Raw genomic sequence first — 16082 nt, 5'->3', positions numbered from 1 at the left:
CCATAGGTAAAGTGATCTAAATTCCAAAAGGGGACAGAACTTATTTGGGAGCCTGAACACTGGGCTAAATGTAAAGGGCCCAGAGCTGGGCTGAAGACCCTAGCAAGAGCAAAGAGACTGTTGATTTGCTGGACTCTTTAATACCCCAGAAGGGGTTCATTTGGATTTTTTGACATGGCTGGAGGGCCAAGCCACTGAATACCCTCCAAAGTTGATCAGCAGTCTGCAAGGGGCACTAGGAGTGAGAAGAGGACCGTGATACCACACCCAGCCTTTCAGAGGCACTCAAGAGGTGAGTGTCGCATTATAGGTTTGTTAACAGGAGTGACATATGTAAGACAAGGAAGGTAATTGTCCCACTCTACTTGGTACTGGTGTGGCTCATCTTGAATACTGTGTCCGACTTTGGGTGCCACACTTTAGGAAAGATGTGGACAAATTAGAGAATACAGAAGAGAGCAACAAAAATGATAAAAGTTTCAGAAAACCTGACCTCTGAGGAAAGGTTAAAAATGGGCAGTTAGTCTTGAGAAAAGAAGACTGATTGGAGACCAGATAAGTTTGTTAAGAGCTATTTTAAAGAAGATGATATCAACTGTTCTCTGTGTCTACTGATGGTAGAACAAGAAATAAGGGGTTTAATCTGCAGCAATGGACATTAGGTAAAATATTAGGAAATATAAATTAAGATCTGGAATAGGCTTCAAGGGAGGCTGTGGAATCTCCATCATTGGAAGTTTTTAAAAACAGTTTGAACAAATGCCTGTCAAGGATGGTTTAGGTTTACTCGGTTGTGCTGCAGTGCACGGGACTGGACTTGATGACTTCTCAAGGTCCCTTCAAGCCTTACATTTCTATAATTCTTTCATGAGTTAATCCAGAGTGCAACGGCTCCAAGAGGAGACTGAGAAAGTGCCCCCTCCCCATCAGAATATCCCACAGCCAAGTGGTTTGGGCACTCAACTGAGAAGTGGCAGATCCCTGTTCAAATTCCTTACCCTCTCGGTGAAAGGGGGACTTGAACCAGGGGTCTCCCGCATCCCAGGTGATTACCCTAACCACTGGAATAAAAGTTGTGAGTAGGCTTGGAGGGATTAAATTTGTCAGTAAACATTGATTTCACCAAAACGAGGAATCCAGTGGCACCTTAAAGACTAACAGATTTATTTATTTTCTCCAATCCCTCAGACAGAGACAAAAACCTGGATTTGTGCTGGAAATGGCCCAACTTGATTATCATACACATTGTAAGGAGAGTGATCACTTTAGATAAGCTATTACCAGCAGGAGAGTGGGGTGGGAGGAGGTATTTTTTCATGCTTTTTGTGTGTATATAATAAGATCTTCTACACTTTGCACAGTATGCATCTGATGAAGTGAGCTGTAGCTCACGAAAGCTTATGCTCAAATAAATTGGTTAGTCTCTAAGGTGCCACAAGAACTCCTTTTCTACTTACAAGATCTTTATTAAGCATTCTTAAAACTACAATACCCACCTGGGGAAGTGACGAAAGATTGACAGAGTGAGACAGGTACCCAGAAGTCCCCTTCTACAGGACAGGCCCAACAAGGAAAATAACAGAACGCCACTGGCCATTGCGCACAGCCCCCAGCTAAAACCTCTCCAGCATATCATCAATGATCTACAACCTATCCTGGAAAACGATCCCTCACTCTCACAGATCTTGGGAGACAGGCCAGGCCTTGCTTACAGACAGTCACCCAACCTGAAGCAAATACTCACCAGCAACTTCACACCACACCACAGAAACACTAACCCAGGAACCAATCCCTGAAACAATCCCTGATCCCCGTTGTCTACTCTGTCCCCATATCTACTCTAGCGACACCATCATAGTACCCAACCACACCAGCCACACCATCAGGGGCTCATTCACCTGCACATCTACTAATGTGATATATGCCATCATGTGCCAGCAATGCTCCTCTGCCATGTACATTGGCCACACCGGACAGTCTCTACGTAAAAGAATAAATGGACACAAATAAGACATTAGGAATGGTAACATACAAAAGCCAGTAGGAGAACACTTCAGTCTCCCTGGACATTCTATAACAGATTTAAAAGCAGCCATACTTCAACAAAAAAACTTTAAAAACAGACTTCAAAGAGAAACTGCAGAGCTCCAATTCATTTGCAAACTTAACACCATTTGGGCTTGAATAGGGACTGGCAGTGGCTGGCTCACTACAAAAGCAATTTTCCCTCTCTTGGTATTGACACCTCCTCATCAATTATTGGGAGTGGACCACATCCACCCTGACTGAATTGGCCTTGTCAGCACTGGTTCTCCACTTGTAAAGTAACTCCCTTCTCTTCATGTGCCAGGATATTTATGCCTGTATCTGTAATTTTCACTCCATGCATCTGAAGAAGTGGGGTTTTTTTACCCATGAAAGCTTATGCCCTAATAAATCTGTTAGTCTTTAAGGTGCCACCAGACTCCTTGTTGGCTTTGTGGATACAGACTAACACAGCTATCCCTCTGACAATTGATTTCACCATATATACACAAACTGATAGAAAAATATTCCCATCAATAATAATTGGAATTTACAGACAGGTAAAATAAGAAAAATGCCATTTGAGAAATTAGAGTTTGATTTAAGGTTATTTTCTGTGTATATTTGACATATTATTTTGGCAAATTGTTTCAATAGTTTTAAATCTTTGAATTTTTGGAATCTCAGTGTCTGCCATGTTATTAAATACCGTGTAAATCAAGAAAAATAAATGCTTAAAAATCTGTCAAAATTATGAAAAAAAAAATAGAATTCTGCCAAGACTAGTTCCACTTTTGTCCCTCCCCTCCCTCCTGCCATTTTGTGTAAAGGCCTGATCCAGTAGGTGAGGTCTGAATATGCCTACTGGAATGGGCCCCACAGGTGGGTTAGGTAGAGATATACCTATTTTCCCTTGATTCATGCATCACACTGAGGCTTAAACATCTAGATGCCTGGTGTAGGGCTGCACTGCACATGCTCAGAGGCAGAAATATAAACATCCAGCCAGGGAACTTTTACTCCAAAAATGTAGGCACCGAGTGATTTTTAGGTGCCTACAGGGTTCGGGGCTGCTGAGCAAGTGCCTTGTGAATCCCAGGGGGGCCTGATTCTGGAATTTAGATGCCTAAAATGGCAGTTAGGCACATAAGCCTTTTTTGTGAATCCAGGCTTCTGTTCCTCATTTGTAATCTGGGGACAATAGTATTTCCCTACCTCACACGAATGACATGAGGGTAAATTAATTTACGAAGGTCAGGTTTCATATACTACCATAATGGGGGCCTGCAATGGACCTCATCATGATCCCAGAGCACTTTCTTATGTCACAGTCATCAGTCTCATGTAAGGGAGTACTTGGCCCTCTGATCTGGTCCTTCTGCAGTTCCACCTATAATGCTGATAGACCCCAGTCGTTGGCAGGCACAATTGAACTTGGGACCTCAGGAGCTTAGTGCATAAGCCTCTACTGCATGAGCTAAAAGCCATATGCCTGTTAGCTAAGGCTGTAGAGCTGACTCATTAATCTCTCTCTCTCTAGGTGGTCTCGGTGCCACTAGATGGGACAGAGCACCGCACCCAAAAGATGTGTGGTTTACACACCCCTTCTGGGGCATCCATGTCCTTGGCATTCTAAAAAAATGTCTTTAACCAGTATTAAAAACACAGGTAGTAAACAAAGAAGTCTTCTGACACATCTGCGATCCTACCTCAGTCCCAGTCTCTTCAGTGTGTGACAAACAATATGATAACACCAACTCACTCCCACCCCTATGCATTTGAGGTTTCAGTCTCTCTTCCAATTCCCTTTTGTCCTTTGTCCTGTTGTCAGGTCACCAACCGACAGGGCCATATCCCTCAAGTCCTATCCACCTCTCTAAGGGCCCATCACAGAAGTTAATCCTAGCTCCTGCAGCTTATTCTGCTCTTCCTCCCCAACATTTAGCCTCTCCACTCTGGAGAAGTTCTACCCTGCCTCTCCTCTGGGCCTTCTCCTTAGAAGTGGGTACAAGGCCTCCTCATCTCCAGGTTTCCTTTCTCCACTGAAGCTTCTCTGAGCTCCTTCCTTTATGGAAACCACTGAGCTCCTCCCCAGTGGGGTCTGATACTACTTTGCACCCAACACACCCTCCAGGTACAGCAAAGTGGGCTAACTGGGTTCTCGGGCACCCATTAACCCCACACAAGCCCACTTAGGATTTATATACCCCATCACAGGACCATCTAAATACTTAGATAGACAGACTGAACATCTATGAATGGGAATCACTCAGCATCTAACAGGATCAGAGCTTTGATGTCTTTTTTCTTCTCCCACTTCCCTTCCACAAATGGCCTCTGAAAGCTGCCAGTCCCTTTTACTTCCCTCAGACTATTCAAATCCATTTTGGAGCAGTTCTCCAGCATCTGAATAAAAGTAGGAGGAACATCAATGGAAAATTACTTCCTAGGGAAGAAGCCTGTGCCACTTTGGAGAAGGAATACATTCTCCAAAGGTAAAAGTACAGAAACTGCAGCCCTATTTGTACAGAGACTTTGAAATGGTGATTGACCACAATCACTGGCCTGAGTGGGACTAAAGCAAAATTACAAGGCTGGACACATGCCTTATGGTAGAACTGTTTCAAGATACTTTACCATAGCAAAAAGAAAAGGAGTACTTGTGGCACCTTAGAGACTAACCAATTTATTTGAGCATAAGCTTTCGTGAGCTACAGCTCACTTCATCGGATGCATACTGTGGAACCTGCAGAAGACATTATATATACAGAGACCATGAAACAATACCTCCTCCCACCCCACTCTCCTGCTGGTAACAGCTTATCTAAAAAAGAAAAGGAGTACTTGTGGCACCTTAGAGACTAACCAATTTATTTGAGCATGAGCTTTCGTGAGCTACAGCTCACTTCATCAGATGTTTACCGTGGAAACTGCAGTCTGCTGCAGTTTCCACGGTAAACATCTGATGAAGTGAGCTGTAGCTCACGAAAGCTCATGCTCAAATAAATTGGTTAGTCTCTAAGGTGCCACAAGTACTCCTTTTCTTTTTTAGATAAGCTGTTACCAGCTGGAGAGTGGGGTGGGAGGAGGTATTGTTTCATGGTCTCTGTATATATAATGTCTTCTGCAGGTTCCACAGTATGCATCCGATGAAGTGAGCTGTAGCTCACGAAAGCTTATGCTCAAATAAATTGGTTAGTCTCTAAGGTGCCACAAGTACTCCTTTTCTTTTTGCGAATACAGACTAACACGGCTGTTCCTCTGAAATTTACCATAGCAGTGCTAATGCCAGTGTTTCTCAAGGAAGTGGTGTTTAGTATGACTTTCTACTAGTGCCAGATTAGAGCTGGTCAAAATGTTTTTTTACTAAAACATTTTATTCTTCACAAAACCAACTTTATAAAAGAGACTTTGTTAAAAAAATAAAAGTGACATTCTTAAAATTTTCAATTTTTTGAAAGATTTTCTATGACACATTTGATATTTTCATCTCTTTTTTTAAATCAAGATCATTATCAAAGAGTATGATTACTAAAAAACAATTTTCAGATTAAGATGGTTTTTGGTAAATGTCTATTTTTGAAAAGGAGTTAGATAAACTTTTCAGTTTTAAAATGCTGCAAACATATTTTTAAAACATCATATTTTCAGTTTGAATTTCAGATTTGAATGAACTTAGTATCACAGAAGTGAAATTCAGCCCAAACCACTCAGTTTCACCTTGTGGTCCCCAAACAGTGGGGAGAACAGTTTACCAAAACAATAAGACAACCCTTCCTCCTTTATCACCACCATTCCTGCCTGTCATTCAGGCCTGTAACCTGACACCAGCTTCAATTTTTCTATGTCCTCACATCCAGGCTATGTTTAAATCTTGCAGAGTCTTTCTGCATAACATCTCTAAGATATGGCCTTGCCTATTTATCCACACAGCTAACCTCTCATCCAAGCTCTTATCATCTCACATCTCAATTACTGTAATGTCCTTCTCTCTGGCCTTGGCAGTTGCAATCTTGCCCTAGTCATATCCACTAAGAATACTGCTGCAAAGATCATTTACCTAGCCTGTTGCTTTGACCATGCCACCTCGTTACATCCTTCCACTGACTCCCTTCCCTACCACATCAAATGTAAGCTCTTTGCCCTCACTTCAAAGGCCATTCATGGCCTATCCCCCACCATATCTCTCATCTCTCATTCACTATCAAGAGGTTGTCTCCTGCTTCCCCATGATGCCCGCATCCATTGCTCACTTGATAAGTTTAAAAATAAGCACCTTTGTACTCTCTCACACATACTGCCCCTTACACTTGGAAGGAGCTCCCCATAAACATCCACAAAGCTACACAGTCATTATCCTCCTTCAATATCCTTCTCCAAACTCTTCTTTGCCATGACTCCTATAAAATATTGACCATGGTTAGGCTGCTAGTGTGCCTATCTTGCTGACCACTATTATCTCATTACTCCCCTCTGTCTGTCTCCATCTGTTAACTCTTGTCTCACTCATAAACTGTAAGCTCTGTGGGGCTATATGGCTCATTTAGCACTCTCCAACAAGTCATTTCATAAGTGTCCAAAATGGCCATTCAGGGTATGGCCCACTTTCCTCAGGGGTGGCCTTGGCAAGTAACAGTTGCATGACCCACCTTGGTGCCATACCATACCCTGCCCTGTGCTCGTCTCTTTTAAGGACCATCTTCCATGCCTGAAATACCCTGGCAGTGTGGCAGGGCAGAGCTATTCTACCCCACAGCAACTCCTTAACACCTTCCTGCCCAGAGTGAGGCTTGTACACTCCATAACTGGGACTCCAAGGAGCAACAGTAAAACAAATTGAAACAATAATAACCATGCAAAATAGAAAACTTCAAAATTTAGCATTTTTTCACCTGAAGATACATGTACATGGAATCTATGCAGAAACATCCCAATGTACATTCCACATACATTATATGAGATTACAAGTTTGGTTGATAAAGATAATAGTGTTGATATAATGCTTAGACTTCTGTAAGGCATTGGACTTGGAACTGCATGACATTTTGATTTAAAAAATCCTAGAACATAAAATTAAGATGGCATACATTAAATGGATTAAAAGCTAGCTAATTGGTAGTCTGTAAGAACCTGAGAATGGCCATACTGAGTCAGACCAACGGTCCATCTAGCCCAGTATCCTGTCTTCCAACAGTAGTCAAGTGCTTCAGAGGGAATAAACAGAACAGGGCAATTTATTGAGTGATATATCCCCTGTTGCCCAATGCTAACTTTTGGCAATCAGACATTTAGGGACACCAACAGTGTGGGGTTCTGTCCCTAACTATCTTGGCTAATAGCCACTATTGGACCTATCCTCCATGAATTTATCTAATTCTTTTTTGAACCCAGCAATACTTCTGGTCTTCACTACTTCCCGCAGTAATTTGTTCTACAGTTTGACTGCGCGTTGTGTGAAGAAGTACTTCCTTATGTTTGTTTTTAAACCTGCTGCCTATTAATTTCATTTGGTGACCCCTACTTCCTGTGTTATGAGGAGAAAATAACACTTCCTTATTCACTTTCTCCACACCATTCATGATTTTATAGACCTCTATCATATCCCCACTTAGTCATCTCTTTTCTAAGATGAACAGTCAGTCTGTTTAATCTCTCCTCATATGGAATCTGTTCCATACTCCTAATAATTTTTCTTACCCTTCTCTGTATTTTTTCTAATTTTAATATATCTTTTTTTTTAAATGGGGCGACCAGAACTGCACACAATATTCAAGGTGTGGGCGTACCATAAATTTATATAGTGGCATTATGATATTTTCTGTCTTACTACCTATCTCTTTCCTAATGGTTCCTAACATTCTGTTAGCATTTTTGATTGTCACTTCACATTGAGAAGTTGTTTTCAGAGAATTATCCAGAATGACCCCAAGATCTTTGAGTCGTAACAGCAAATTTAGACATTTTTTATTTATAGTTGGCATTATGTTTTCCAATGTGTATTACTTTGCACTTATCAACATTGAATTTCATCTGTGATTTTGTTGCCTACTCACCCAGTGTGAGATCCCTTTGTAACTCTTCACAGTCAATGTAATAATCATTGAGCAGGTTTATGTTTAGTGAAGTTGCACAGGGATCAGCTCTTAGCCCTATGCAAATATTTTTACCAATGACCTGGAAGAAAACAAAACATGCTCACTGAAAGTTTGCAGGATGTGGAAAATTGGGGACATGGAAAATAATGAAGAGGACAGGTCACTGATAAAGAGTGATCTGGATGGCTTGGTAAGTTGAGTTCAAGCAAATAATGCATTTTAATATAGCTAAATGTAAGGAACAGAGAATGTAGGCCATATTTACAGGATGGAGGATTGTATCCTGGGAAGCAAGGACTCTGGAAAAGATTTGGGGGTGGAACATCAGCTGAACATGAGCTAATGCAATTGCTGGATGCATAAACAGGGAAATCTTGAGGAGTAGTAGAAAGGTTGTTTTACCTTTGTAATTGGCACTGGTGCCATCACTGCTGGAATACTGGGTCCAGTTCTGGTGTCCACAATACAAGAAGGATGTTGATAAAACTGGAGAGGGTTTGGAGAAGAGCCATGAAAATAATTAAATGGTTTAAAAATATGCTTTTATTGTCATAGACTGAAGGAGCTCAATCTACATAGCTTAACAAAGAGAAGGATAAGGTGTGACTTGATTACCATCTATAAGTACCTATATTGGGAACAAATATTTGATAATTTGCTCTTCAGTCTAGTAAAGAAAGGTATAACATAATCCAATGGCTGAAAGTTGAAGCTAGACAAAATGGAAATAAGGTGTAAATCTTTAACAGTGAGGGCAATTAACCATTGCAACAATTTATCAAGGGTTATGGTGGATTCTTCATCACTGGCCATTCTAAGGTCAAGATTCCATGTTTCTTACAAGATATGCTAGAAGAATTTTGGAGGGAAGTTCCATGGCCTGTGTTATAATAGAGGATCACAGTGGTCCCAACTGGCCTTAGGATCTATGAATCTATATCTGGACACTGGTCCAGTAAGGCCAAATTCTGCCTTGACTTTACCACTGAAGTTACTAGGATTGCATTGGCAGAAGGTGGTCCTTAGTTTGAAGTTGGCAGCTATACCAGGAAGGTATAAGAGTGCTATGATTTTCTGGATGCTGGAAGAAGTGAATAAGGAAATGCTGGGACATCCTGAGAGATGAATTTTCAAACTAAACTTCTTAGCCCTGACGTGACCAAAAGATTACATTTTAAAGTATCACTTAAAGAAAAAAAATGTATTTTAAAACCATTTCTCCCCATATCAGCGCAAATGGCAAAGATTATATTTTCTTTTCATAGTAACCAAACTTTGTGTCTGAAAATAGATAAATGTAGCAGGGAATTACTGAAGGCAGTCTTGAAACCCAATTCACTATACTAATTGCAGATGATTATAAAAGTGTATTATCCCTAATGTGACCTGCAAACACTAAAGTAACAAGCTATCAAGATTGTAATTATGTTCTGAATGCCCCTAATAACTAAGCCAAGAGGGGCATTCAGCATATAATTAACTTAAAAACATACAACTCTTTCCATTTGGGTCTCACAACATCCTTGCATCCCACATATCATCAGACCCTGCTTTAAATAATGTTACAACATTCCTTTTTTCAATTAACATAACATCAACCATACATCCCTACTGGAATAGGGAGCAAGCGGATATTAGATTTCTTGACCACCTTTCTGAAATAATAAATATGTGTATAATTTTAAAATTATTATAAAATTAAAACATGGGTCAAATCACTTGGCAGAGCTGTTAAAAATGCCATTTTTGCAGGATTTTTTAAATTGCTGTTGTTTTTTGTGGGTTTTTTTGTGTTTTTTTTTTTTGGTTGTTTTTTCAACTAAACAAAAAATTCACTTCTCAATCAAAATTTTCAATTTTTGAAAACCAAAAATTTTGGGTTGAAAAGACATTTTTCATTAAAACATTTCTACCCTCTGTACTTCACTGCTACAGTGAGTATTTTACTCAGTGGCAAAGGGGCAGTGGGGAGGGAAGAAGGTGTGGGAGAGAAAGGCAGAAATGAAATTTTGAAATGTTTCAAAAGTATTTGGCAAGAAAACGCAGAAAAATACCTGAAAAATTAAACAAATTTCCAATTATGTTTTTCCAGAAAATTGTTTTCCCATTTGCTAATCAGCTGGAAACAGACTGGAAATGATCTCTTGGTCTCAGTTTAGATGCCTGAATGAAGCAAACACCAAGAGTGTTTACAATTGACACACAGATAATTGTTATTATTGTTATTAATTTAGGCTTAAATAGAGACTGGGAGTGGCTAAGTCATTATGCAAGGTAGCCTATTTCCCCTTGTTTTTTCCTACCCCCCGCCCGCCCCCAGACGTTCTGGTTAAACTTGGATTTAAACTTGGAGAGTGGTCAGTTTGGATGAGCTATTGCCAGCAGGAGAGTGAGTTTGTGTGTGTGTGTGTGTCCCCGGGGGAAAAAAAAGGGGGGGGGGGGTGAGAAAGCCTGGATTTGTGCTGGACATGGCCCACCTTGATTATCATGCACATTGTAGGGAGAGTGGTCACTTTGGATGAGCTATTACCAGCAGGAGAGTGAGTTTGTGTGTGTGTGTTTTTGGAGGGGGGTGAGGGGGTGAGAGAACCTGGATTTGTGCAGGAAATGGCCCACCTTGATGATCACTTTAGATAAGCTATTACCAGCAGGACAGTGGGGTGGGAGGAGGTATTGTTTTATGATCTCTGTGTGTATATAAAGTCTGCTGCAGTTTCCACGGTATGCATCCGATGAAGTGAGCTGTAGCTCACGAAAGCTCATGCTCAGTAAACTGGTTAGTCTCTAAGGTGCCACAAGTACTCCTTTTCTTTTTGCGAATACAGACTAACACGGCTGTTACTCTGAAACAGATAATTGTATATGCAGGAAAGTAACCATTATCATGTAAAAGTACCTGTTTTGTGCATTTTGCATTTGCATTTTTGTGAGCATGCAGAGCACACCAGGAATCCATTGTGCTATTTAAATACAGTTCACCTTTCAGGATGGGGCCATTAGACAGCCCCAGAAGGAATTCCTCCTGGAACTCCCCAGTATGTAGATTGAACATACTGATTGCTGCACTCCTTCTGCAGCGCAGAATACTCCTCCCTCCCCAGGGGTCCGTGGCACCAAGTCTATTTTTTGGGGGGGGTGAGAAATTCTGGACATGGCCCTCCCTCAGTAGGGACCCCATTCTTGTCCCAGCTCATACCTTCCCTCCCACACCAGAATCTCCCCTTGCCGCACACAAGGACCCTGGCTCTCCTCAGCCAGTAAGTCTCCCCTCTCTCTTACCCACACAGCATATGAACCAGTGCCACCAGGAGCTGAGTTTTTGCTGGACTACCCTAAACTCCACTATATGGAAACAGACTCCCTGTGTGCCAGGTCACAGCACCATTTCACCCTGCCGGCCCTCTAGCCGGACAGAGCGGTGGCTGGGCCAAATATGGGTGGTGTTGCTATACAGTGCACCAGGTTGCAGTGCCACTCACTGAAATTTGGCCTGGCTGCCCCCCTCCATCTTTACTGCTAGTAATATCCCTTTGGTCCAACCAAACCAATTCCTCTCTCCTTGGTGTTTAGACCCTCCAGATATTTGTGGATCAGCAGAACTACTATACCTATGTATAGTACAGGAAGCAGTGTGGTAATTTGGGTGCTCTTCTCTTTCGCCCTGAAGCTTATTTACATTAAAACCCCATGACACTGTTCTGCCAGTGAAAAGGGGCCTTCGAGTGAGTCACTTTGGGTAAATGAAAAGGAGTACTTGTGGCACCTTAGAGACTAACAATTTATTTGAGCATAAGCTTTCGTAAGCTACAGCTCACTTCATCGGATGCATCCGATGCATCCGGACGAGTTGCATCCGAGAGTGCTAAAGGAATTGGCGGCTGTGATTGCAGAGCCATTGGCCATTATCTTTGAAAACTCGTGGCGAACGGGGGAAGTCCCGGATGACTGGAAAAAGGCTAATGTAGTGCCAATTTTTAAAAAAGGGAAGAAGGAGGATCCTGGGAACTACAGGCCAGTCAGCCTCACCTCAGTCCCCGGAAAAATCATGGAGCAGGTCCTCAAAGTATCAATCCTGAAGCACTTACATGAGAGGAAAGTGATCAGGAACAGTCAGCATGGATTCACCAAAGAAAGGTCATGCCTGACTAATCTAATCGCCTTCTATGATGAGATTACTGGTTCTGTGGATGAAGGGAAAGCAGTGGATGTATTGTTTCTTGACTTTAGCAAAGCCTTTGACACGGTCTCCCACAGTATTCTTGTCAGCAAGTTAAAGAAGTATGGGCTGGATGAATGCACTATAAGGTGGGTAGAAAGTTGGCTAGATTGTCAGGCTCAACAGGTAGTGATCAATGGCTCCATGTCTAGTTGGCAGTCGGTGTCAAGTGGAGTGCCCCAGGGGTCGGTCCTGGAGCCGGTTTTGTTCAATATCTTCATAAATGATCTGGAGGATGGTGTGGATTGCACTCTCAGCAAATTTGTGGATGATACTAAACTAGGAGGAGTGGTAGATACGCTGGAGGGCAGGGATAGGATACAGAGGGACCTAGACAAATTGGAGGATTGGGCCAAAAGAAATCTGATGAGGTTCAATAAGGATAAGTGCAGGGTCCTGCACTTAGGACGGAAGAACCCGATGCACAGCTGCAGACTAGGGACCGAATGGCTAGGCAGAAGTTCTGCGGAAAAGGACCTAGGGGTGACAGTGGACGAGAAGCTGTATATGAGTCAGCAGTGTGCCCTTGTTGCCAGGAAGGCCAATGGCATTTTGGGATGTATAAGTAGGGGCATAGTGAGCAGATCGAGGGACGTGATCGTCCTCCTCTATTCGACATTGGTGAGGCCTCATCTGGAGTACTGTGTCCAGTTTTGGGCCCCACACTACAAGAAGGATGTGGATAAATTGGAGAGAGTCCAGCAAAGGGCAACAAAAATGATTAGGGGTCTGGAACACATGACTTATGAGGAGAGGCTGAGGGAACTGGGATTGTTTAGTCTGCAGAAAAGAAGAATGAGGGGGGATTTGATAGCTGCTTTCAACTACCTGAGAGGTGGTTCCAGAGAGGATGGTTCTAGACTATTCTCAGTGGTAGAAGAGGACAGGACAAGGAGTAATGGTCTCAAGTTGCAGTGAGGGAGGTTTAGGTTGGATATTAGGAAAAACTTTTTCACTAGGAGGGTGGTGAAACACTGGAATGCGTTACCTAGGGAGGTGGTAGAATCTCCTTCCTTAGAGGTTTTTAAGGTCAGGCTTGACAAAGCCCTGGCTGGGATGATTTAATTGGGGATTGGTCCTGCTTTGAGCAGGGGGTTGGACTAGATGACCTCCTGAGGTCCCTTCCAACTCTGATATTCTATGATTCTATGATTCTGGTGCTTGTTAAAGATCCCATGGCAGTCTTTCAAAGATTGAAGGGGCTAGCTCTGGTTTCCAACTAAGGTAATTACATTCTTAGGCTGGTCCTGCACAGTGTAGGTGTGAAGCATGTAAAGTGATCAGCAAGACAGGCAGTGCAGAGGAACATGATCCTGCATTAATAAGAGGCCTGGCTGCCAAGTTATATCTTCCCAGTAGCAGGAATAAGGCCAAAACCAGAAGCATGTAACTCAGTGACTCATCTGAATGCTGAGGATTCTATTTAAGTCAGTCTCCCCTCAGACATACATGCTATCTGCATACACATTCCTTTTTCACCCTGCACTTTTAACGATAGGGGAGGGTGCAGGTAAGGGGTGTGACTTGATTCAGCTCAGTGGGGGAGGACTATATCTAGGGTCACATTTATAAAGGTAATTAAGGTTTCAGAGGAACAGCCGTGTTAGTCTGTATTCGCAAAAAGAAAAGGAGTACTTGTGGCACCTTAGAGACTAACCAATTTATTTGAGCATGAGCTTTCGTGAGCTACAGCTCACTTCATCAGATGTTTACCGTGGAAACTGCAGCAGACTTTATATACACACAGAGAATATGAAACAATACCTCCTCCCACCCCACTGTCCTGCTGGTAATAGCTTATCTAAAGTGATCAACAGGTGGGCCATTTCCAGCACAAATCCAGGTTTTCTCACCCTCCACCCCCCACACAAATTCACTCTCCTGCTGGTGCTAGCCCATCCAAAGTGACAACTCTTTACATAATCAAGTAGGGCTATTTCCTGCATAGATCAAGGTTTTCTCACATCCCCCCCACCCCCATACACACACAAACTCACTCTCCTGCTGGTAATAGCTCATCTAAACTGACCACTCTCCAAGTTTAAATCCAAGTTAAACCAGAACATCTGGGGGGGGGGGGGGTAGGAAAAAACAAGAAGAAACAGGCTACCTTGCATAATGACTTAGCCACTCCCAGTCTCTATTTAAGCCTAAATTAATAGTATCCAATTTGCAAATGAATTCCAATTCAGCAGTTTCTCGCTGGAGTCTGGATTTGAAGTTTTTTTGTTTTAAGATAGCGACCTTCATGTCTGTGATTGCGTGACCAGAGAGATTGAAGTGTTCTCCGACTGGTTTATGAATGTTATAATTCTTGACATCTGATTTGTGTCCATTTATTCTTTTACGTAGAGACTGTAATTAAGTGTCTACGTAAAAGGCAATTAAGTGTCTAAATATACAAACAGGTGTCTAAAGGGATTTTCAAAAGCACCTACACCCCCAACTTTCATTGATTTCAATCAGGGTTATGACTGATGTTAATCATGTTTCCTATGATAGTGCTTAAGGGCCAACCAAGAATGGGGCCCCATTGTGTAAGCACTCTTCAAACATAGAGTTACTCCAAAGAGCTTACAATCTAGGTGAGACAAGACAGACATCAGGTGGGGAAGGGGCCTAACACGTTAGGCTCCTGAGTGCTTTTGAAAATCCCATTAGTTACCTATTTGCATCTTCAGGGGCTCAAATTGCTTTAAAAATATGGTTCCTAGTGCAAAACCTTACTTGCGTGTACACATAGCCTGTGCCCATGCTTGTATTCTCTGCTGATCTCTGTGCAAGAATTTACAGAATCAAAGTTTCTATTTAGCTCAAATTCATCTGTAGTTTCAAATGGAAAATTCACTTGATGTACAGCATGTTTCCAGGATGCATGGGGCCCTCCCAGGTCCCCAATAAACAAAGCATTTAATTTAAACTCTGTTTCCCCCACCTCGCGTTGCGCATGTGCTGTAGGGAAGGCCTGTCACAGTGGCTACTTAGCAAGAATGCCTTCAGAAAGGTGAGGCTCTATGTCCAGAGCTTGTAAATTGAGATTGAAGGCCAAATAGGGGAGTTTTTCCTATTTACTTTCTGACAATATTATTTTATGTGTTTTCTTATTATAAACACTAACCTTTGAGGAGAAGACATTGCTGACTATGAATGTTTATTCTTCTGGGTCATTCAGACAGCTTACACTCTGTTAAATGGTTGTCATATTACACCCCATATTACACCTTTCACTAATATGTAAAATATTTATCTATTGCCTTTGAAACTGTATTAGGTTCAGAAGTTATCATTCTGCATTTGTACTACAAGACCCAATAGAAGTCCTGTTGTGTTAGGTATTGTACAAACATAGTAAAAGAGTCCCTGCCCCAGAGACCTTGCAGTGACAAGATTATCATTACATCCCTATTGAGCATGTTATCCATCTAGATATCCAGCTCTCAATTATTGTTTTAGTATTTTTCTTTTAACAGTCACCAAAAGTAAGACATGAAACCATAAATTCCTGCTGTTGGAGTGAAGAAAAGACCCTGCAACATCCAAAGTCACATGCAGAGTTTTCTCCTTTCCAGTCTTAGTCAATAGAAGTCAAACGGCTACATTGAATACAATATTTGCATTGGCTTATCCTACAGCCCATGGGAACTTGTCTACAGGGGGAAATTGACCTGAATAACTATTAAGAACAGAACACTATAAGAATGGCCAGGCCATACAAGGTCAGACTAATGGTCCATCTAACTCAGTAT

The sequence above is a fragment of the Caretta caretta genome, chromosome 3 (genome assembly GCF_965140235.1).
Source record: "Caretta caretta isolate rCarCar2 chromosome 3, rCarCar1.hap1, whole genome shotgun sequence".
Lineage (NCBI taxonomy): Eukaryota > Metazoa > Chordata > Testudines > Cheloniidae > Caretta > Caretta caretta.
Note: the sequence above shows the minus strand (reverse complement) of the source record.